This window comes from Culex pipiens, chromosome 1 (assembly GCF_016801865.2).
Source record: "Culex pipiens pallens isolate TS chromosome 1, TS_CPP_V2, whole genome shotgun sequence".
Lineage (NCBI taxonomy): Eukaryota > Metazoa > Arthropoda > Insecta > Diptera > Culicidae > Culex > Culex pipiens.
In genome coordinates, this window is record NC_068937.1 from 118,643,059 (window position 1) to 118,668,376 (window position 25,318).

A 25,318-nucleotide genomic window follows, 5' to 3' on the forward strand; every position below is an offset into this window, starting at 1 on the left:
GGTTCGTCGATCTTGCATACAATCCAAAAATTGCATGCAATATGTGGGAGTAGCGAACAGCACTAATTCTCCATACAAACTTTGGAGAAACCCCATTCGGCCCAGTCTAAATATTTTTGAAAAATTCAAAATGCACGTATTTCTGGGGACTCCAAACTTCGAGTTTAGCCTGCGCAGAAATTTTGTTGGTCGGTGTTTTTAAAAATGTTTTGCAAATTTTATAAAATGCTGTATCTTTGGAACGAATTTTCTGATTAGTTTGTAGTCTTCTTCAAAGTTTATACAAATTTTAATTAAGGTGTTTGTCCCTCGGCTCTGGTCATGATCGAGGGGGAGAGCAAAAAAAAACAATTTTTCAAATTTCATGCCTAATTATCTAAAAACAAAGGCGAAAAGTATCACCAGCTTAATACAACATTACAGTTTTGCAGCTTAAAAAAAAGGCAAAATATATAAGAATTTATGAAAATGTTCTTTTTTTACTTTTTCGTCTGTGGTGGGACCAAATTCAAAAATTGAAGGCTGGGTATTTATTTGATTAAAATAAAATAAATCAATTGGACAAGTTTTTTTTCTCAATATTTGTGAATAATTTTTTTGCCCACTGATTTTTCAGCGAAATTTTGAAGAGGGACAAAAACATAAAATTAATTTTGCAATGTCTTTATGTTGTCACAGCCTACAGAGAAATGTTTAAAGGAATAAGGATGGCACTAAAGGTTATTGGAGTGACATGACATATTTTCGATAAATTTTTGATTAAACTCTTTTTATCGTAAAAATAAAAGTTGACCAAATATCTTCCAACAATTTGGAAACTGTTTGTGGGGTAAGTCGGACTGGGGACACAAGAATTAAGAATTGGATTTTGTAAGCATAATTTTTAGCTGTGAACTTGTTCTTTTCAAAGAACTTTTAAATTTTATTTGATTGTTTCTTGCTCACAACATTTCGTTATTAAATTTTAAAATGACGATAAAAGGTTTAAAAATTTAATTATTCAAGTTATTGAAATGAGTACAGTCCGGACTCGATTACACGAAGGTTTTTTTTTGCTGTTTTATTTTTGAATGTAATGTGATCTAGGATTTTAAAATCCAAGACGGCGACAAAAATGGCAGTGATGGAAATTTATTAGGCAATCAAATTTTACTAAAATGGGGTCACAGAACTCAAATCTGTTGTTAATAAGAAATTAAAAAAAAAAATGCAAAAACAAAAAAATGTTTTTTAGTCTGCCCTAGACATTTCATTTAAAAACAAAAATTAAAAGTCCCAAAACTAAGGTCTTTTTAATTGGTAATGTGGCCGTCCATTTTCAACAAATTGAATATAAAAATTATAGCTTAAAAATAATGTTTTGTTGTGATACTCAACTCTCCCTATCATCAAAGTGTTTTGAAAATCAAATTTTTAAATATTTTTGAGGGTTCCAGGAAACGTTAAAAGCAGTTTTTGCATCTAAGTGCATCTTGGTGGAAAATCAAATTTTATTGTTAAGAATTTCAAATATTTGTTTTTGAAAGATTTATAATCTGGTTAAATTGTTTGTTTCAGAACCAAATTTGTAGTATTTTTTTTACAGTTTTTTTTTAAATCAGTCGATCGGAACGATGCACTTGATTTCTTCGGCTTTGGCTTAACGAATTTTGACCGGATGTGGTTAACTAGGGCCAGTTTCGGGTCCCACAGCTTGGTATTGAAAACAGCAAAGTTTCATTTAGTTGTTGAAAAAACTATTTACACGACTACAAAAAAGGGTGATTTTCAACCTAACCTCAAATGGCCTAGTCTGATCAATAGATCGGTGGATTAATTAATTGCTCTCAGCAGAATTGTTTTTTTCGTTTAACTCTCTACTGCCCATTTTTTTCGATTTTTTTATTTGTTCCGTGTTCAGGAGGTCATTTTAAGCAATTTTTTTTCTACGAAAAACTTCACTTCTCTTGTTATATGTTTTTCTTGTATTATTTTTAGTGTTTTAATTTACTTTTATCTTGTTTAGTTTATGTTTGTTTTCGGTAGTATTTGGCCAATTCTACTACCTCCTATCATTACATTTTGCCCATCTAATTTTTTTATGTTTTTACATACATTTTTCGATTTTTGTGTAAATAAATTATAAATTAAATTGTAAAAATGCATTGAGGCAAAATCTGGGACACAAAAAAACATTACTGCATACTTATTTGTAATTTAAATATAGAAAATGTTAGTCAAAAACACAGCCAAAGTTGACCCCTAAAAAGTTACATTTTTAAAAACATTGGCAAGGTCACATAAAACAAGTCAAACTTTCAACCTTAAAATTTTCTAAAATTTTAAGAGTTCTTCTTTCCAATGCTTTTTAAAGATCTAAAATTGGTTGGATGGATTTTTGGCAATTTTTTAGATCGAAGCCTGTCTAAAGGCGGGGTTGGGTTGTAGAGGGTTAAATGTTTACTTCGTGATTGAGCAATTTATTATTTTTGCTAAAAATATGTGTTATAGTTGTGCATTTTTACCTTCACGTTAAACACTTGCCATTTTGATATACTTGACTGTGGTTAAAAATGTTTGTTATGATTTCAAGAAAATTAGTCAATACATTCCAATTTCAACAAACAGTTCCTAAAAAGTAAAAAGCAACATCATCAAGTTATTCTATAACTAATTAATTTAAAACAAATTTTTGTCTACTTGATGTCAATTTTTCCAACTTTTATGGCAGCTAAAGATGAAATCTTTAATTCTTTTTTGATAAGTTAAAAAAAAATCTGAATCAAACATTCCCTCTCTTAATACGAGCTCGTTTCAATTCCAGCAACGTATCGAGAGTATAGTCTGTCTCACTATCTGCACCCACAGGTCCAACTGTGGCAAGTAAAAGTTTAAACAAGCCAAGAACACAAAAGAACATACCACATACACTCAGAGCCAAGAAACAAGTAAAGTTTTCTTTTGACAACTGGGAGGTAAAAGGGGATGCTGGGAGGAAGTCGTTCCTGAGGTCATTTCATCTTTATTCTTTCCCGTATTGCTCTTCTTGTTATTTTTTTTTGAAAGTCGAACAAAGGCAATTTTCCTCCTCCCGAAAAAGGAGCCCTGTGCGTCCTTCTTCGAGTTGAAGTAATTTTCTACCTCCAAGTGACTTCTCGGAAGGCAGTCAACATGCCGTCCTGCTAATATAAAGTGGACAATTTTTGGACTAAATACGCAAAGACAAAAATATCATTCTGCTTGGAGATTGTTTTTTTTTTTGCAAAAAGTTATACTCGCACCAAATGGAACGTCATAAATTTTGGCTCCCCTCCCCGGGGATGAGGTGAAAGTGTGCCGAGGTCAGGTCCCTGGGAAATTTTAAGAACAAACAACTTTTTCGAAGGCGATTCATTTGTTGGTGTGCCGGAGAAAGAGACAATTTATTTGGAACAATTATGCTCTGTAGTAAAAGTAGGGCAGTGTTGCCAATATAGAAGTTTTTTTCATTTACTAATTTACTTTAAATTCAGATGTGTTTTGATTAACCTTTATTTTCTAGGCAGCTGCAAATCATAGAAATCGTCTATCTGCAGCAGTTCACAATAGTCGTGCAGAATAATCAAAACTTTTCGCCAACTGGAAATCACTTCTGGTCCACCATGTCCTAGTACAAGAAATAAGTCCTTCTGCAAGTGGTACCAACACCCCATCAGACGAGCCAGTGCCGAACGTGATTTGAAGTTTGAATTGTTCTGCCAAAGTTCTACCAGATCAGGGCCGTAGCCAGGATTTTTGTTCGGGGGGGGCTCGGGATCAAAAATTCAAAGGATATGAAAATCAGCAAATCAGAAATACCATTTGTTTAAATTCACCTGGTGAACGGTATAATTATTGAGACGAATTATAAAACTGTAAAATAATGTATGCAAAAAAGATTTTAAAAAGCTTCATCCATGTTTAAAAATATTTAAATTGAAGAAAATGCTTCATCAAAAATCCACTTTTTTCATGTAAAAGGACTTGAAAAGAAAGTGATTTTCCTACGTTTTCTTGGATTGTTGAAATTTCAACGAATTTCAAGAAAAACTGTCCGCTAGCAAGTTATCGTTAAATTTAAAATATACCCTGAATAAATTTTTAATAAAAAAAAAAAATGCCCGAAGAATGTTAATTTATCTCACTTATGTATAATTTCGTTTTTCTACAAATCTGGATGAAAAACTTATGAACAAATTGGTAAATTTCTACTTTCTAATTTAAAACCGTCTAGATTTAAATTTTTAGCTGTGTGTATATTTTGATGACAAATTTAATAAATAAAGACTATGAACTGTAAAAAAATGAAGCACGATTTTTAAATAAAATAAAACTCATAACTTAACTTTTCTTGAAATTTTCTTTAAAAAACATTAACACTGTTTTATTTAAATTGATTTAAGGCTATTGAAGCTTTTGCTTATTTCCTTAAACTAATGAAACCTCTCCCAACAAAAAAAAGTTTAATTACTGGTTGAATTGAATGTATAAAGAGATATTAAGAAATGCTAAAAAAATATAAACGCCACAATATTTGCTGAAAAAAATCTATTTATTGAAAGCAAGCTAAAATCATAGTTTGATTTCCTCGATTAAACCAAAAAAAATTGCTAAAAAATTGCTCCAGAATTTTGAGCATTGATAAATTTTTCCAAATTGTTGAAAAAATATAAATCAGATCCTTTCTTAAAGTTTTTTATAGCAAATAATAAATAGTTGAGTGCTGTCAACATTGTATGTAGTTATATAGTTCAATGTAATAATCTATGAATTCATAAAAAAAAACATTTATTTAAAAAAAATACGTCTTTTCCGATTTTTGACCAAAAATCCTAAATTCACAGTAATCTTTAAAGAGCACTATTTCATTAAAAAAGCTAAAATAAACACTATCCAATGTATTGAAAATAGTATACAAACAATTAAGCAAAGTTCTCAAATGAGAATTTGATTTAAAGATTTTTCTACTCGTTCCTGAGACACAGCTTCTTGAAATTTAAAATAAAATTGTAAGATGAAAAATATAAATACATAAGTTACGGAAATTGCTTTCCGCATAATTGATCGACGCCACCAATATAGTCAGCACAGCCGACAACAGTAACCCAAACTGCGAACAAAGCTAAACTTCGTTTACCTCGCCGCGATTAAAGCAAGTAGCTCGATTAATGCTCAATAAGCAAAACCTCAGTACCTCGTGTGTGAGGCCCTGGGGGACTTTTCGATTACAATAAAATCAGAACGTTTTGGACAGTCAAACTAACCACATCAGTGTTATTTATTTGGCGAAATATCTTCCCTTCTACAATGGACGTTTTATAACTCATATAATTACGATTAACACATTGAAATCTTCAATTACTTTTATTGCTCTCCGAACTGTTTTTTAATCTGAAATGAGTTTTGATAGAAAATATGATTTTACATGAAAATAGGAGCAATATGAATGTTTTACTAAACTGTTGGTAAACATGGTTGAGTTGGTTCTAGGAACGGCTAATGCTCTCTTAATCTTTTTTAGCAAAATAAAAAAAATACATATCACAATATTTTTTTCATTTCCCTCATATAACTAATAAAAATGATTTAAAATTATATAATATCGTGACTCTGGAAACGAAATCCTACAATTTTTAGGATTTAGAAATTGTTTATTTACGAAATCTGGTTCAATGAAAAGTCAAGAAAACTTGACATAAGAATGTTTAAAACAATGAGATATTTCCTGTAAATCTAATCTACGTCTGACATTTTGCTACTAGAACCATATTTAACATTCAAAAGGAAATAAAAAAAAAGTTTTGCCCTATCATGCTAGTACGAAGCACGGTAGTAACGTAAAATTCCAAATAAAAAACGCTCAAGCAATGGACAACGAAAGGGTCACGAAAATATTTTTGTCAGGCGGTAAGCAGCTGAAAGGGAACATAATCAAAAAGTGGCGTTTGACGTTTCTTCGCGCGCTAATTGTGTGCAATATTTTTTGATGAAAAAAATCAAATAACTTGAGTTTGTTGATTTGAATGCGACTGAAAATTAGAAACGTTTGAAAAATGTTGTATATGTTAAAAAAATATTAAAAATACATAATTTCCTAAAAACGCAGAGTCAAACATTTAAAGGATAGAATTTGTTTTTTACTGAGAGTGAAGTTAAAGATTAGGGAAAGCCATTAAAATAATCATTTAATTTTCGGGAAAAAACTGAAAAACTCACCAATTTATAAATTGTAGAATAAAATAATAAATAAAAATATAGTCCATTTAAAATGAAAAAAAAAAACGCAAAATTTAAAAAAAAAGAAAATTTAAAATTTAGCGGATTTAAAAAAAATAGAAAATTTAAAATTTAGCGGATTTAGAGATTTCAAAATTCTGTAATTTAAGAATTTTTAAATTCAAATGTTCCAAAATACAAAGTAAAAACACTTTGAAATAAATAAAATGAAATATAAAATTATTTAAATTGTGAAATTTTCAAATTTAAAATTAGGCCGCTGCGAATATTTTTGATTAAATTTATATCTCTCGATTCTGGCCAATGTCGAGGGGGCGGGGCAAAAGCAAATAAAAAATATATAAAAAAAATAAATTATAAAATATGGTTTTATTTTTTTAAATGTGTTTTAAAATGCATTTTGTACCAGTTGTTTTGCATCCAAAGTTTTCAAAATATCCGGCTAGTGACGAAAACTTTTTTTCTGTACTGTACATCGAAATTTTAGAAAAAATAAAATATTTTCAGCGAGGCAAAACATGTCGTATTTTTGACGCAAGAAAATGCACTTCATTTTGTTTTCTACATAATGGTGTGAAGTTATTTGAAACAAATGTTTTATTTGTCCTTCGATTTTTCGGACAAGTTGCAGGAGGGACAGAAATATGAAATTAAAAAAATATATTTAGAATTTTTTATTATTAAAAATTAAAACTCTGAAATTATAAATCTTAAGATGCTGGAAATTCAAAAATTCAGAAAGACTAAAGTTTGAAAACAGAAAAGTATAAAAATAAAATATTAATCAGAAATTAAATAATGAGAAAATTCAAAAAATCACATAAAAAACTTTCCAAATATAAACTCCATAATAAATTCAATAATTAAAAAAGTATTCAAAATAATAGAAACAATATTTTGGGAATTTTTAGTTTTAATTCAATGATTTTTTCCATTTTGAATATTTTAATCATTTAAAATTTTTCCCTCAAGCTGATACGCATTTCGTTGTTATTAACACGGACAGAAATCCTGCAAGCTAATCCGGAACTCTAAGTTGTTGAATTTGTCAACATTGAAATGTTTCCAAAATCGTAAACATTTTTTTCGATTTTGAAAAACAATCTTGTCAGTATTGAAAAAATTTACAGCGAAATCGAAAAAAAATGTTGTAGATTTTGGAAAAATTTCAATGTTGGCAAAATCGGCAATTTAGAATAACAGGATTTCTTTCTGTGAAGGCTTCACTTAGTAGAAGTATTTTAGAAATTTTGAATAAAAATTGGAGAGTGACCACGGTGGAAACTAAAAAATGTGACCAAAAGAACTCTTTTTGGTTTCAGAAATACTCTTTCACAAGAAGGTAAACATTAAAAAATACACAGACATCTCTCAAGCATTTCACTCGAAGGCCTCAGATATAAAACTCACCAAAAATTAAAAAAAAAACTTTAAACATGAAAATTGGGACGGTATTTCTGATTATAGTCTAAATTTAATAAAATGTTCTTCATATCAAATGCTCAAGATTTCCAATACAAAATCCGAATATTTGTGAAAAATAAGGTATATTTTGAAAAATGTTGCAAACAAACCTTTTGGAAATATACTGAAGGTCCCCAAAAGAAGTAATCGAATCATGAAAAATAAAAATGGTATTTTTATTAACTTGATGTTAAAATCAAATTCGGCTTCTGCCACCTCATTTCAGTCAAATTCAATCACCGCCATTATGACCGCTTTCTCAAAATCACTTTAGAAAAGTGCCGTACTTAAGCTCGAAAATCAAAAATAACACACATTTTTTTCGTGATTCGATTTTTCGAAGTCAAATTATTGCAAGTTCTGCGGGAAATCGAGGCTGGGCTGAACATTATTTGACCTAGGCGCTCTTTTAGACACTTGTTCTTCTTTCTTCTTTGAAAGATAGCCCAGCGTCTCAGTGCAGGATAGATTTTGCACCAAAGTAAAACGATGTTCAAATATGCAGCTCAATTGTTAAATATTGGATCTATATTCCACAAAGTTTTTGCCCGGCAGTGGACGCAAAAATTACATAGTTTGATCAATGTATTCTAGATTCTCTATCTAAAAATCTATATCTGGGAGAATGAAAGAGAACACACAATCATCGATTTTAGATTATTTTTTTTCGATAGTACATAATAAAAAAAAATATGGGAAAATTTCGGGGGGGGGGGCTGCAGCCCGGTAGCCCCCCCCCTGGCTACGGGCCTGTACCAGATAGATAGGATGCTGTTTCACCCTTTCAAGTTTAGCAGGGTCCTGGTGGCTTCTGATTGTGGTGTTTCAGTGAGCACTGCTTTCGTTCGTTCTGGTGTCCATTAGTGAAAATTAATGGACTGGATTAATAAAATGGTACGTGACCCACTTTTCACGTCACTTTCGCATAGCTCTAACAACGATTGTTATTAATTTTCATAAAGCCTAGCTGAAGGGAAAGGCAAAAACGTGCTGCAAATTGCTGATGAGAGCACTGTTTTGTGGTTCGTGTTTTTGTCTTGTACAGTTGTCGCATCGAAAAGCGCAAAAGTTGACATAATGAATGGATAATTAGATAAATTAGCTGCGAAAGCGCTTTTTGCCATGTGCCATTGAACTTAGTTGATAGTCGATTAAGTTGAATTAGGGCGATAAACGTGCGCAAAATTTGACCAACCATTCGAGAACAATCTTTTTCCAATTCGATTGCCCGAACCACACCCCTCTTGAACTGATCACCTGAACCGTGTGGGGACAACGATTGGTTCTTTGGTAATACAGCTCGGTGGAATCGTGAGTTAAATTCTAAAATTCCAGGTTGTGCACCTCTAGAGTAACATTCGAAAATGGTTTATCATATATTTTTCAAAAGCAAAAACTCGATATTTTTGTACCATAAAGTTAAAAAAAAATCCTTCAAATTTTCTTAATGAAAGCCATTTTCAAACCTCTACTCCAGTTAACCCAGGCGGAACCGTGCACAATCACTTTATAACTTCCGCTTCCGGCGTGGTTCATCTGATTATCCTTGCAGTGGTGCTCGCCGTGCAGTGTGCACCTACACAATTGCGCAGGAAGGAATGTTTGAATGTGTGTGTGTGTCGTTCTTGTGTGCTGCTCTCGTCTCGGAATGGTGATTGCAATGAAGTGATTATGGGTTGGGAGCACATTTTTGTGGATTATCAGTCGGGTTTGGTTCACTGGATAAATTTCTATGTATTATATGGTTTGATAAGCCAATATTATGTTAGAGATAAATTTAAATTTGATCTTACATTTTTTTTTATTGCAGTACAAGAATCGAACTCACGACCTCCGAATTGGAAATCCAATACGCCGCAGGTCGAAACCCATCCCCTACCGGTCAGGACTCCCAGTGAGCATTTTAAACTTTTTGAATGGATTCTGACTTTGCTGAGAATAAAGGGAATATAACCCATCATCTTCTGCTTACAAGGCGAAACCCGTAACCTCATGACCACGGTAGGTCGGCTTATTATTGACAATTATTTATTATTTAATTATGTATTTAATAATATAATAATGTTTTTTTCAAAAATGTAGTTCTGTGGCCATGGTCTATGAAGGGGAGATACAAATATCTTTATTTTAAATGTCAAGCAAAATTTTATAAATTTTGCAGCAAAAAATATCACATTATAAAAGTTTCTATGAATGATAAAATTTGTCAATGAATTCATGAAAATATCGTTTTCTAAACTTTCAAGTTTTTTTTCCGATCTGTGCTATCATTTTTTTAAATAGCTGTACATAGTAGGTCAATAAATTTTCTCAAATTATTTAGCAATTATTTAATTTGTATATTTTGATTTAGCAAGCAATATTGCATTATTAGTTTTTCCATACAAATTTTCGGGTTGGTTAATCAAAATGGGTACGTGAGTATATAAAAATCTGTATCTTGAGATGGGATTTTCTGATCGAAAAATTCGAATCATTTTCGAACCAGAAAAAATAGTTGAATTCTAAAATAAAATACCCCATCCCCATATTAGACTTTTTACACTATACCCTTTTTCAGCCTATTTCTATTATCGGCTTTGAGCACTTTGATCATGAATAACAGCTTTCATAAAGTCATTTTGACTGTTCCAACATAATGAATAGCTCAAATAAAAGTGAGCAAGCAACTCTCCGTTGTTGATACAACTGAATATGTTGATTTAATAACGGAAAACGGCGCAAAAAGTGATGAGAATTGTTCGAACGGCTTAGAGTGATTAAAATGGGTATATTTCCCCCATAAGGTAAGATTCCCAAAATATGTATTTTTCAATTTCCGATTTTTTATATGTTTTACGTGACTCAAAAATACAGCTTTTGAGTGAGTTTTTGAAAAATATCGAAAATGTGGTCAAAAAAATTCATCAATATATTTTTACGGTAATTTAAAAATTGTTCGTTTTAAAAATACCTACTTTATGAAGAAAAACCCCTGAAAAAATATGTTTAAAAAGCTAACAAAATTTCCGACAAGTTTCTCTCTGAGGCTTTGAAAAATGAATAATTATTTTTTTTTTAAATTGCGAATCGAATTTCCATACAAACTTAGGAGAAAACCATTCTAAATATTTTGGAAAAACTCAAAGTGCACGTGTTTCTGGGGACCCTAAACTTCATGCTTCCCCTCGAGTTGAGCATGCGCAGAAATTTTGTTGGTCGGTGTAATCAATTACAGACCTTTCCAAAGTTTATGCTTTATTTTAAAATTATTTTAATTGGAGAGATCAAGAAATTTCACAAAAGTTTCATTTTTTAACATTGAAAATCGAAACAGTAGTTTCCAAGATATCGTGAGTTCAACGTCTCAGAGAGAAAATTGAAGGAAATTTTCTCAGACGTGCACAATTTTTTCGGGGTGTTTTCTTTGAGCAATCAATTTTAATATATCTTCTATCTATATATATAAAAAATTTCGACGGTTTTGTTCGAACGCGAATCAGTTCAATACGGAGCGTCGGATCGAGGTGCTTTTTGTTGCGTTGGGTTCGTATAAGCCCAAGGAAGGTTCTTACGCTTACTAATTGACACTTTGGCCACTCTGGAACCGATTCCGGAGCATCGGCAAATTGTATGGAGAAAGTTACGTAAAATCATATTTTGATCACAGGAGGCTGAATAAGCAAAAAATCAAAAAAACGTCAAAAAACGAAAAAAAGGCAGAACGAAGTTTGTCGGGTAAGGCTTGTTTAATATATTTAAAAATATATTACGTACTCTTCGATTGAAAATTCGATTCAGTTGAAAAAAAAAATTGGTCGTTTCTAGAAATTAAAAAAAAAACAGTATTTTTCAAGACCTATTCAACGCGTCCACAAAAATGAAGATCTGACAACCCTATCAAAAGTTATGATCACTTAAGTTTTAATTAATCACTCTTTTGAAGCCGGATTTCCAATATTTCGATGGAGATGATGTCCGGATCAATCATGCGACCCATTGATTAATCAAAAAGACCTTTCCAACGTATCCAAAAGATTGAAGATCTGATATGAGTATGTAAAGTTTTTTCGAGAACATTTCCGTAGTAACAGTTCAATAGGGCGAATCTGCGATTGTAAACAAGCAGTATATCCCTTTTGCTCAAGTGACAGTTCACGTCAAGTAAGAGGGGGATAGACTGCTTGTTTACAATCGCAGATTCGCCCTATTGAACTGTTACTACGGATTATAAAATTTTCATGTATTATCGATGTTATGTTTGTATTGAATGTGATATTTATGGAATATCTAACGAAACAATAATTCTAAATAAATATCTGTTTCAACAAGTTTTTTTCACAGATTTCTTGTTCACCACATAAACCCCTAAGCCGACCCCAAAGAATCCCACTAAATCAATTAACTTTCACCTTTTTTGCTCGCCCACTCTCCCAAAGAAATGTACTGAACACGAAATGAAAGAAAAAGAATCGAAAAAAACAATAAAACCCAGCATTACAAGCCCCAAATCCACTCACCGTATTAATCCCTAACGGAAAATCCTTTTTGGACTGCCGCGTTTTTGTTTCCGGCGTTGTTTTACCTCCCGGGAACGATCGCACAATCCTTTTTTTTTACCGAAGTCTTAAGAAAGCTTTTTGAACTTTTGCGTTTATCTTGAACTCTTTAGCACTTAATCTTGCACCACAAACTATCACTTTCAACACTTAAGAGACCACGACTGGGAGATAACTCAAACTTGGGACAAACCAATCCTTCCGCTTCGACGAGCCACGATTGAATGGCTTTCGCACGGTGCCGCGTCAAACTTGTATCTTCGTGTTGCCGTCGTCGTCGTCGTCCTCCAGCCGGAACCTCGTTCCTCTTTTGTTGTATAGAGCGTCCGTGTCACACACGCAGCAGCAGCGGGCACGTTCCGTACAGGGGTGGGAACACTTTGGAAAGTGAAACCCGCACCAACACCAGCTTAACGGAATGCAGTGGCGCGAGGAGGGCTGTTAATCAGCTGGCCTATTTTGACAGCGGTGTAGAAGGAAGAACCAGGATTTACACACCGGCGTTCCGGGACGCTTTGTGGGAACACGCAAAACTTTTGGCCTACTTTCACGGGAGCCGAATTGTGAAGCTCGAGGCGGGGACGACCGAAATCCGGGTCAGCAAGCAGAGATGCACCAACGACGAAGCCAGACGCGAACCGAATGCAGCTCCGTTCCGGCCAGAGGAACGCTTTTATAGCTTCTGACAGCATAAATTGTCCCCGTGTGTGGGGGGATGCTGCACTGCCGAGCGTCGTCGACGACGATGATGATTCCGATGACGACGGTTTTTTCGGCCAAATTTTAGGCGCGCACCCCAGACAGATATCGCCGAAAACGGACCCCACCCTCGGTGGGTCGGTCCATGGAACACCTGTTCCAGCATCCTTCACTCTCACAGCGTAAAAGAACACGAACACGTTCGCAGAGTTTGGCGCACGCTTTTGTTTGGGAGTGCGTTCACAAAGCTTCGTGTTCTCTTCAAGAAGAGAGCGAACGAGGACGAAGCATTTCCGCGCGCTCGAGAATGAGCGGAAGTTCTCGGAGGGGAAAGTGAGAGCTTTTGGATGCACTCTGAGTGGCAGTGGGTGGAAATTGTGGGTGTTCTTATTTCCTCGGGTTTTTACAGAATTCGGGTGAGTGTATGGAGTCGTAAATATGCATTTTTGAGGTGACCCGAGCAGGGTGTTGTAATAAAATATAATTTTTATTTTTAATTTGTATTGCAAACTTTGCACCAAATTCTCCACCCTTGCAAATAATATCTGCACACCAAATATTTGCACACTTGAATTCCTCCCCCTTCTCCCCCCCGCTCGCCTATAGTGGTGCGTGTCTCGACTGAGCTTTGATGCTTTCGAACACTTTAGAACAGTTTCAAACAGGGGAGTGTGTCTTAGATAGTTTTTTTCTGCTGTAGTTTGAGGTGTGCACTTTTGTATAGAGCTTTCCACAAGTTGCACGATTGTCTAAAAATCGCTGCAATCTGCAATAAATAGGATGAAAAAATCAACTTTTCTTTCGATCCTCTTATTGCTTTTTACAAGTAAAGGTTGATATTTTAGAACAAAATACTTCATATTTCAAGACTATTTTATCAAGCACAGCTAAACACTGTCTCCAAATTGGGTACTAAAGTCCTATGTAAATTTTTATGCACAACGGTAAAAACACGATTAAAAACCATTTCTGATCACTTTTTTTTCATTGTAATGCAAAAAAAAATTTTACAAGACAACATTTTTTCGATGGACCCATTATGGTCCACTTGGAACGAGCTGTCAAGTAGGAGCTTTTCTGTCAAGAAGGACTGCGAGGTTAATTTTCAAAATTGATTTAAAAATCCATTTTAAACTTTTTGTGGTCGTACAAAGGGTCATTGTACTCAGAAAAATAAGCTTTATCGCTGTAAACAATGAAATCAGCAATCTAAGCTTCATTTTAGGACCCAATTGCCTGGGATATTATTGTACCTCCCACAATTACGAAAGACCTAATTTGAACTGAAAATTCCACAAAAAAAAATGGTGAGACCAATTACAAAACAATTGTTGACCTTTGAACTTATTGGTTTCAGTATTTGTAGTCATTATTTTGTTGAAAAAATACTTCTGAAGAGAACCCAAGTTTGTTTACATCTGTAAGAAAAAAGTGTTCCGAAGTTGTGGATTTCATGAGTCAATGTTTTCTACATTTTATTACATTAAACATTAAAATGAGCACTCTTTCGAAAGACCACAAGAAAAGCTTTCAAATAAAGGTAAAAGCAAATCACTATGTTCAATTATTAATATTCTATTATTTTTTGAACATTGGACGTTCTGTAAACTGTTCCAAATATGAGGGATGACTGTATTCAAAATTAGTTTGAAGAACTTCTGATAACAATGACCAACATTTTTTCTCCAAATTCTGAATTCATATGGAATCATAAACAAGAAGGTTCGAAACATTACACTGACCTACCAAAATTTATAAAAATGACTGCGCAGGCTCAACTCGAGGGGGAGCATGTAGTTTGGGGTCTCCAGAAACACGTGCACTTGGAGTTTTACAAAAATATTTAGACAGGACCGAATGATTTTTCTCCAAAGTTTGTATGGAGAATTAGGGCGGTTCGTCACTCTTGCGTACAACCGAAATATACATGCTATATGTAGGAGAACCGAACAGCACTAATTCTCCATACTATGGAGAAAAACTAATACAATTTTTTTTTGGTTCTGAAAACCCTCATACAGCCTAAGTAGGCTTTTATGGCCTTCTTAAACTTTAAATGTTACTAGGCGTACCAATATCTCAGAAGTTAATGGTCCTTCTTTCAATGTTAACAAATGAAACGTTTGTAAAAATTTCTTGATCCTTCGGAAAACAATATTTTTAAAATTTTGGAGTCGTCTTTAACATTTCAAATTGAATATATGATTTAAAAAAACGCTTCGTTCAAAAAAGATTTGTTTTGTATGGAAATATTCCTAAGGAGAGGGGGAGAGGGATATTTGGATGGTCCCATAATGAATAATTCTCTAAAAAAATGAATCAAGAGTAACCCTAAGCATGCCAAAGGATGGGTGCACTTTATAAATAAAATTAGGAATTTGTTTTTTTTTTGTTATAAAAGAAATTGTCCAAAATATCAATGAAAAAATCGTTTTCATTTTTTTTAATCTATCTAGAAACAAAACATTTCATACTAAATACCAAATGTCATCCTAAGATATTTTGCCTGTTTTTGCTGTTGACTAGTCTTAAGAACATTTTGGTAATTTCGTCGTGAAAAACTTATTTTTCCTGTCATTCGTGGACGACGAAACGGCCTATCTTTCTCTATATAAAAAAACAGAATCGATTTCGATGAAAGGGCTGAAAAGAAAACCAAAAATAAAAGATGTTTTCAAACATAAGAACTCAAACATTCATTTTGCTTCATTTTTTTACGTTTCGTACAAAGAAAGCAAAAGCTACAAAATACTCTGGATAAAAACTCATTTTGATTTCAATAGGAATCTACTAACATATTGTTACTCATTTGAAAAAAAGAAAAAAACTCAGCATACATTGTTGGAGATACATTTGCATAACTCCTCCTAGCACACCTGTTCCAGGGAATTGGACGAACGTTTCAAACTGTTACTTCCTGAAACTTCCGTGTTGAAATGCAGATTTTACCGAAAAGACATAAATTCCTGCCAATCTTGTGCAAACTGAATAATTCGTTGCATTGCTGCAGTTCTTCGCGCGCTTTGAAAACTTTCTCCGCACACGTGGACCATAAATCAGTCCAACTTGCAACTAATCATCGGATTTATTTCCTCTGACAAGTACGCTTCGGATTTCTCCGTCAAGAGTTTGATAACCTTCCCACAGGTGCGGACGTGAATGGTTAAATCGATAATAAATTGTGCCGGTTTTTGGGGGAAGCCATCAAACGAGGTGAACCCCAAGAGGATTTATGAACTGATGGGGAACCCCTTTTTTCCCGGGGCGGAAGTCAACAAATTTAGAATTTTCGGCTGCTCTCTTATCACTGCGCTTCACATCTTTGGAATTTTGATCCCGGTCCAAATGGCCGTTTATCGGTGCTTACTGGCGGCGCAGGGACTTGCCGGAGTAGACTTCGTCCGCTGCCTTGGAGGCTAGTCCAAGCCTCTCTCGCTTCCCTCTGAACTGCGTCAGGAGATTTACGGTTTTGGTCTCACGCGAAATGCCCGCAGCAGCCAGCGCCAGCAGACGCCAAATAATCTCAAAGCAATGATTCTGAATTCTTTAGGAAAAAGTGATAGTCAAAGAGAAATATTATTTTTCAGATTATTTTAAAATTCAATCTTAAAACTTCTGGGATGAAATTTTTAGCAAAGCAAACAATTCAATTTTATCACGATTTCACAGAGAACCCGTTCTACGACTCTTGGCACTGGTCCAAAACCCCCCCCTCTCCGGTCCGATGTATCGGCGCAGTGGCAAATTTAATAGGTTAAGGACCATCCAGACCGGCATCAGCAGCCTAACCTTGAGCTTGACTCCAGCCAGACCAGAGAGTGTCGCTGACAAATCTGCGTAACGCGCGACTGACTTTTGCTGTTGGCGTGGCTGATGTTGAAATCGGTTTGCCAAAAGAAATTGGGAGTCACCAGGTAGCAGCAGCTATCAGGCACCTGGCTGGTACGCGATGATGCCCCAGCAGGACGAAGACTTATTGGAGGTGATTTATTTGCTGGAAAAGTTTTCCCGGAAATTGGGCATTGCAATATGGTGAGATTGGAGCGATTAACTAAGATGAAGTAAGATTAAGGAAGTGTATAAGGTAAGTGAAATGTATTAAGATTTGTTTGATACACAGAAAAAAAAAGTTGAATTTTGGAATGTTGAAAATTTGGTAGGTTGAATATTACCTCTTTTTTTGAGTAATATTACATAAAAAATGTATAAAAATGTGAACCTGATGAATATTCATCAAAAACTGATGAAAATTCATCATTTTCTGGGGTAAAATTCATCATTTTTTTAGCCACAAAATCTGTCACCATATCCTGATGAATATTACCATCATTTTTTTTTCTGTGTAGGATAGAAAGAGTTATTATTTGATAATGACTTCACACACTGAATCCAGTGAAACTCAATCTAAGTGATGTTTTATGAATGGTCTGATAACTTTTTGTGAAAATATCAGTTTAAATCAGGTGTTCCACATTTGTATGAGGCCCATCCCACAATCATGGAACAGGCAATTTAAATGCAGTATTTTGCTGCACTAGATAAAATAGTCTTGAAATTCAGTTTTTTTGTTTAAACATTATTACTGTACTGCCCCTGATCGCATAAATGTCCCATATGCATTTTCATCACTTTTGAGATACTTATGCAGTTTGGTTCAAAATCGTGTGCTCTTTCAGAAAAGCCTATAACATCCAGTACTTTGTTCTAGAAATGAAGAGGAAATCCGGGTTTTTCGCGAAAACTTAACACGTAGCCTTACGTGTGGGCAAACTTGTTTTGCATTTTTCTCAGCTTGCTGTTTTTGCATATGGGACATTTATGCGAACATGGGCAGTGTATTACTAGTAAAATAGCAAGAGAATGTTCAAATAAAGGTCCTAATAACAGAAGGCGACAGAAAAGCTGCATTTGGCATACTATTGACAAACTATCACAAAAGTGATACGAGTTTGTGGGTGTTCGGAATAAGTGGGATGACTGTATCAGAGGCTCTGGAAATGGATGTCAAAAAACGACGCTCTGACATCCGATGTGTCCTCAGTTAAAGCTGTAAAACCAAAACATAAAGTCAGCATCCATCGGAGTGACAATGTCAGAGGTAGCGATTTGACAACCGCACTACTACACGCAAAGACAAAAAATGATGGTAATATTCATTAGGAAATGGTGATAGATTTTAATAGACATCACACCGTATTTTCAGACTGAATTTACTAACCAACGGGACAAACACAGAACACCCAGAGGAGATGGGCGGGAATCGAACCCGGGCCCCTTAGCACCCAGGAGGGATCGGTAGCCGAAGCCGCTAACCAACGCATGATGGGTTTTATTCTTCTAACTTTTGAAGTACTTTTCTAAACTTCATTATATTAACTAGGGTCTTGTGGGACCCCAAGACGGATCGAATGAGACCAAAACGGTCCAAATCGGTTAAGCCAGTCCGGAGATAATCGTGTGCATATTTTTCGATGCCAGGACTCATATCCAGACACACGCACAGACATTTGTTCAGAATTTGATTCTGAGTCGATAGGTATACGTGGAAGTGGGTTTACGAGGTCGAATAAAGAAGTTTATTTTTCGAGTGATTTTATAGCCTTTCCTCATTGAGGTGAGGAAGGCAAAAAGAGGTAATATTCAACCTACCAAATTTTCAACATTCCAAAATCAAACTTTTTTTTCTGTGCCCTCAATGGCGAGCACCATGCCTTTCTACCTTAGGTAGAAAGGCATGGTGCTCGGTTAGTAGGTATTCATTTTTAATTCATAAAAATGTGTGTTTATCAGGTCGACCCTAGGATTGACCAAGAATCGAGAGTGGTCTAAATCACCACTCAAAGAAAGAAATTGTGACCGACATCACAACAATTTTTCTATAGAACATACAAATGTCAAAAATCGTTTATAACTTTTGAGCTGAGCTAAATAACCATATTTGTTATATAATTTCTTGTAAACAACATATACTGTGTGTGTGTGTGTGTGTGTGTGTGTGTGTGTGTGTGAGTGTGTGTGTGTAAAAACAAACCAAAACAAAAGTGCTCGGATTAGGTTAAAATTTTTACTGAGTGTTCCCGCATTTTTCATAACACCATTCGTGTGGCTCACGGCATGTTAGAGTGGTCCAATAAATGGTAATTTAAAAGCGATTTTCACTTTTTACAACAAATAATATCATCGCTTCGTTAATGAACAATCAAGAAAAAATAGTGTGGAGTTTGAAAAATTTAAAACTATCAAACATACGAGAATTTCCCCTTTATAATTATTTTTTGCAATTCCAAATGGATAATTCTCCGCCAATTCACACAAAATCGGAAAAAGTGGCCACGACTCCTCTTCGATTTGAGCAAAACTTTGTTCTAAAGGGTAACTTTTGTCCCTGATCACGAATCCGAGCTCCTTCCATTTTTGAAAATTCGAAAAAAGACGTGTTTTTCAATAGTTTGCAAAATGAAACGGTGATGAGAGAGAAATTTGGTTTCGAAGAGACTTTTAAAATTGGACGCCCGGTTTGATGTCGTACTCAGAATTCTGAAATAAACGTATTTTTTTCGGAAAAAAAATCAAAAATAGTTTCAGAAATTCAGCTGTTTTTCGTTAGGCGTCATCCATAAAGTATGTCACGCTCTAGGGGGGGAGGGGGGGGGGGATCTGAGCAAGTGTGACATTGCGTGTTGTAAGTATAGGAAAAGCGTGACAAAGGGGGGGAGGGGGGGTAAATTTTGGCTGATTTTAGCGTGACGTACTTTATGGATGAAGCCTTAATCGACTGTAAACAAAATGGGACATGTCATGTTATGGGAAATTTGATGTAGGTACTTTTCGAATCTACAATAATCAGGGACAAAAATACCCTTCAGAATAAAGTTTCACGCAAATCGAATAGGGATCGGGGCAATTGCTGTGTGAGTTGACGGAAAATTATCCAAGTAACATAATCTTTAAAAAAAAGAAAAGAAGAACGTCTATAATCTAATATTGACTATTATACACTTTGTAGGAACAAATTTCTCAATCTGTTTTCAAATATAGCTCAATATAAATTATTCAGAACGATAGCAGTTAGTGTACACAAGGAACATTTCTTTCAAAAAACCAAAACAACTCACATTCGATACACACGTTTATTATAGCGATGACATCTTAAATCTTGTTTTGCTTTTGTTAAACATCTGTTTTAAAATTCAAAATTGGGATGACCATTAACCGATATAAACAAAAAACATAAACAACGACCTAAGCATGTTCGCACTAACTACATTATGGAAGCAAAGAGGGTTCATATGCTACATATCTCATCACAAATGACTGCATTAGATGTCTTTTTTATTAAGATAGTTTAAATTTATGTAGCAAATTATCTTTAAAATATACAGCTACCGAGTACTAACAGTTAATACATTATTGTAGAATTGATTTTAATAAGTTTGTTTACTCCAGAAAGTAGAATTGGCAGGAAACGGGAGCAGAACCTCCGCGGGACAATTATTACTTTATATTTTTTTTTATTTTATTTTCTTCGCAAAAATGGTGACGCTTGGTGCGTTTTTCTTACAATCTTTAAATTTTTGGTAATTTTTACTCGATTCTCAAACTGTTTCAAAATTTGCTAAATGCCTTTCGATGATGAGCTATGTGTGCGATTTGGTGCATGCGAGGGAAGCACCTCCTTTCCAATCACTGAAGCTGCTGCTGCTGCCATCCAGGACCAGCACGTTAGAAGGTGGTCTTGCCAAAGATGAAGTTTCCGGGCGCGGCCGGATCGTCCGACGAGAAGTACTCGCGCCACAGCACGGCAAACTGGTCCCGGTTGACCTCGGTGGCACCCTACGGAGAGAAATTGACCATATTATTCATTGAAATGCAGGTAGGTATAAATTGTGGTGTCGTTGCGAAAGTTTACCTTGGACATCTTCTTGAAGGCCACCTGGCACTCGTTCTTGTCGACGCCGTAGCTCGAGTAGACCGTCGAGAACTCGTCCGCGTCGATGGTGCCGTCGTTCGAGGCGTCTTCCAGGTCGAACATAAAGTTCATGTATCTGAAAGTGGAAAGTATAAGGAGAAAACTCGGTTAGGGTGGCAAATTATTTTAGTATCGAAAGGTTATCAAGGTAACCCTAACTTCGAATAAAACATAATCCAAACCCAGCCGCAATAACAGTGCTTCCAATTTAGTTCACACCTCTTAATCATTGCTCCCCTGAGGGTGAGAATCGCTTTTTGAAGTTGGCACCAGCGCCTAACTAATTAGACCTCGCTTGGTAATCCCAAACCGCCAATGAAAATAAACAAAGTGTCACATTAAGAACGTAGCTTAATCTTTCCTCCCCGGGGGTGAAATTTCTGCCTCATAATGTGGTATCATAAATCGAACCAGACACAACATAAATACTCGATGCAAAGCCTCAAAATTCAATTTAAATCTTTGGCAGAGGGTTAATGCTTCCAGCAGCTGTCCCGATTCCCAAAACATTTCCTCCGAAGAATAAGCTTCCGCTTGGTCAAGTGTGCACTAATGTGACATTATTTATGGACCCCTCGGTGGACCGCAGCTATTACGAACCATGTTTAATTTACTGAACTTGAAAACCAATCCTCCTTAATCTACGCGGCAAACCGCAGCAGATGAGCTTTGTAGCAAAAAAAAAGCGGAAAGAAAATTGTCATTACGATCAAACAGAGGGACGAGGGGAAGGAAATCGCCCAAATGTAGTCAACCGTGAAGCGCAAACTTGTGGGTTTTTTTTTCGTAGTCTGCATTTAGGGGTGGCGGTGAGAGGATGAGAGGAAGGCATAATTTGCCAATTACATCTTCGTGAAATCACTTCATTTCACTGAGCTACACGACGAGCTTAAAACGATGTGGTGAGTTGGGTGGCTCTTCTTCCTGCCATCTAGTGGCGACATTTTAGGTTTTACTCCTAACGGTAGGCAAACAAGATGAAGTTTTTAGCCATATTTTCGGTTGGTTGCTTCATCGAACGGAACAATTTAAAATTAGTTTTTTTTCTTATATTGTTTCGATTTTCATTGTCTTGTTTTCAGTATTTTAATATTAAATTTCTGATTTAACAGATTAAAGCTACTAGTATCAGCCTTTAACTTTCAATTTCAAGTTCTGAATTAACCTGAAAAAAAAATCATAAATTTTTCCCAGGTTATCAAAATCTTAACCAACGCATTCCAAAACCAGCAATATCCTACCCTGTTTTACGCCTTCTGAAGAAGCCATCAAATTACTCCACTTGGCATCTCGAATGCAAACAGGGGTGTTAAAAATGGGATGCCACCGTCTTTCACTCTTCTTTACGATGATGTTATCTCTGCGCTAAAGTAGCTCCCCCTCCCCTCTCCCTTCCCCTTCCGGAGAAAAACATCGTATGCTAACTGAATTAAAAACTATTTTCACGATCTGATTAAAAAGCGAAGCCCCCCAAACGAGGAAAGTGTGACTGCGGAACTTTCTAAAAAAGGGTCGCTGGAAATGGTTAGAGCTATCCGGTGACTGTGGGCTGCTCAGTGGGGAGTTTTCCCGACTTTTGATGGGATGATTTCGATTGAAAGGATCGCTTTTCGAGAGAGTAAGATTTGTTTGCTTTGAAGTTTGCGGTGTAACGAAGCCGGTAGCTTAATTAATCAAAGGACTCGAAGAAGGATCGAAAAATGACTATTGAATTACCCAGATACTTTCAATGGAAGATGAAATCATTGAGCCTTTCTAATTTCGTTTTCGTAATGTGATTTCAATAATAGCTCGTTTAGTGCTCAATAGAATAACATCTAATTGGAGCTTTAACTAAGGCGCACAGAAAAAAAATCGCTTATAGCGAATTAAGTTCACGAATGTAAGAACCACGTAGGAAATTATTCATGAGTATGGTGCATTTGCACTATAAAGCGGTAAACGCACTTCGGAAGGAATCGGTCAAGAAAAATTTCAAATGGGCAGCAGCGGCAGCGAAAGCAAGCCAGATAGGGTGAAGAAAAGCCCCAAGAAATCGTTCCCTCTCCTTTGTTCTGCTGTTCGTAAAGCTGTTTCTTGACCCCTTTCCTTGCGATCTGCGTACTAGCCTTAAACGTGAATATATTCCTTCGTGGAGCTCACATTCATGAACTTAACGATTTCGAGAATTGTTTTTTTTCCGTGTGGTGTCTAAGAATTGTTGACTGAATTGAAAATTTTGCATCCACAACGCAAAATCAAGTTTTGCAACGAGTTGGTTATGACATTTTTTGCTATTCCGAAAAATGCTTTTCGAGTGAAAAATTTACGCGTGTTTTCTTTTACAGTCAATCCACAGTTTTCAGGTTTTTGTGTTCGAAGTAGCTGGCAATGATTTTTCGACAAGGAACGTGCATCATTGAACAAAATTACGCCTGAAACAATGAAGTTATGAAAAATGAGTTCCCGATTTGCACGCTCATAATTTTCTAGGAGGAATTGGCGTTAGTGATAAAAATCTGCGTGGCATTAATTGACAGGAAAAGTAAGATACTATAGTTTCACGACGTAATTGCAAAAATATTTTTTAGCACCTCTTTATGTTTTGTTTTTACAATAAGTTGGGAATTTCGACACTATTGAAAGATTGGAGAAGTAATTTTGTTCCAGATGGAATCGCATAAAAAACGCAAAAAAACACAAATACAAATTACTAAAATTTGTTAATGCTGAATTTTCAAAAAAACTTTCATTTTGTACAACTTTTTTAATGCAATTGATTGTTAACAATTTTAAAAATTGTAACGAAATGTACTTCCGTATCATTCCATTCGCATGAATTTCCTTCTAATAAAATTTTGCAAGAAAAAAAATTATCCTGCAAAGTTATAACAAACACGAAATTTTTAAATGAATTTATTTTCACAGAATCGAACAAAAAATAAATTTATATTTTTTTTTACAATCAAGTAACGAAAAGTCGCGTTATTTTTGAAACTTTATTTTGTATTTTTCTCGATAAAAACGTTGTTTTTTCGAAATTCTGAGTACGTCATCAAATCGGGCGTCTAATTTTCTATATAGGGGAACTATACCCTTTCTTAGCCTATTTCTATTATCGGCCTATCAGCACTTTGATCATGAATTACAGCTTTCATAAAGGGTTTTTGACTGTTCCAAAGTAATAAATAGCTCAAATAAAAGTGAGCAAGCAACTCTCCATTGTTGATACATCTGAAAATGTTGATTTAATAGCGTAAAACGGCAAAAGTGATGAGAATTGGTCGAACGGCTTAGAGTGATTAAAATGGGTATATTTCCCCTATATAAAAAATTTCGACGGTTTTGTTCGAACGCGAATCAGTTCAATACGGAGCGTCGGATTTAGGTGCTCTTTGTTGCGTTGGGTTCGTATAAGCCCAAGGAAGGTTTATACGCTAACTAATTGACACTTTGGCCACTCTGTAACCGATTCCGGAGCATCGGCAAATTGTATGGAGAATGTTACGTAAAATCAATTTTTGATCACAGGAGGCTGAATAAGCAAAAAAGCAAAAAAACGTCAACAAACGAAAAAAAGGCAGGACGAAGATTGTCGAGTAAGGCTTGTTTTACATAAAAGTTTGAAACCAAGTTTTCAAACCATCACTATTTTAGGCTGCACATTATTGAAAAACACGTCTTTTTTCGATTGTTCAAAAATGGAAGGGGTCAAACCGCCCCTCCATCACGAGATATCAAAAAATGAAGGTCGGATTCGCAATTAAGGACAAAAATTACCCCTTAGGACAAAGCTTCACGAAAATCGAAGAGGGGTCGGAGCAACTTTTTCCGATTTTGTGTGAGTTGGTGGAGAACTACCCAGATGTAAATTCTATGTTACCTCAGCCCACAGTGACCTTCCGCAGAATCCATCGAGAATTGTACAACCACACACAACCTAGTCAATATTTATCTATCTCTACCATCCGAGCAAAGTTCACACGCGTGTTTACGGAACCGAGCCATGAGATCCGCAAGATCCTCTTCGCTTCCTGAAGCAGAACAACAACATCGACAACATCGGCAAACGCACGACTAGTAATATCCGGCGCCATCCGCTCGAGCTCCAATCAAATCTTGCACAGCTCGTAAAAATTCTCAGCTCCCCTCCCCCTCCACTAAGGGTTGCTCTATCCCCTAAGAGAGTGTGCGGATTTTATGCTTTCGTATTTATATTCCGGCGTTAGATGGGGGGACTAACGCTGCCATCCATTTCAATACCAGCGGCACTTGAAGCTGAGCGCGCGCTGGAAAAAAAAACCGCAATCGCAGCAGGAGCTTAACCTTAAAGGTTGAAGTCGACAGTGTCTTGATGTAACCCGGCGAGAACCACACACACACCTGGCCCGACTTGACCCGGCAAGCGAACAACCTGATGGTACATTATTCATGG

The 25,318-nt window shown here is 35.4% G+C and overlaps 1 protein-coding gene across 1 annotated transcript in view; it reads right to left on the reverse strand.

Moving 5' to 3' along the window:
* LOC120426230 (calexcitin-2) overlaps positions 1 to 12,696 on the reverse strand; it is a 72,464-nt gene extending 59,768 nt beyond the window's left edge. The window contains exon 1 of the mRNA XM_039590964.2: positions 12,198 to 12,696. The gene's annotated coding sequence lies outside the window, so the exon portion shown is untranslated. The remainder of the gene's footprint in view (positions 1 to 12,197) is intronic.
* Between the last annotated feature and the right edge of the window lie 12,622 nt (positions 12,697 to 25,318).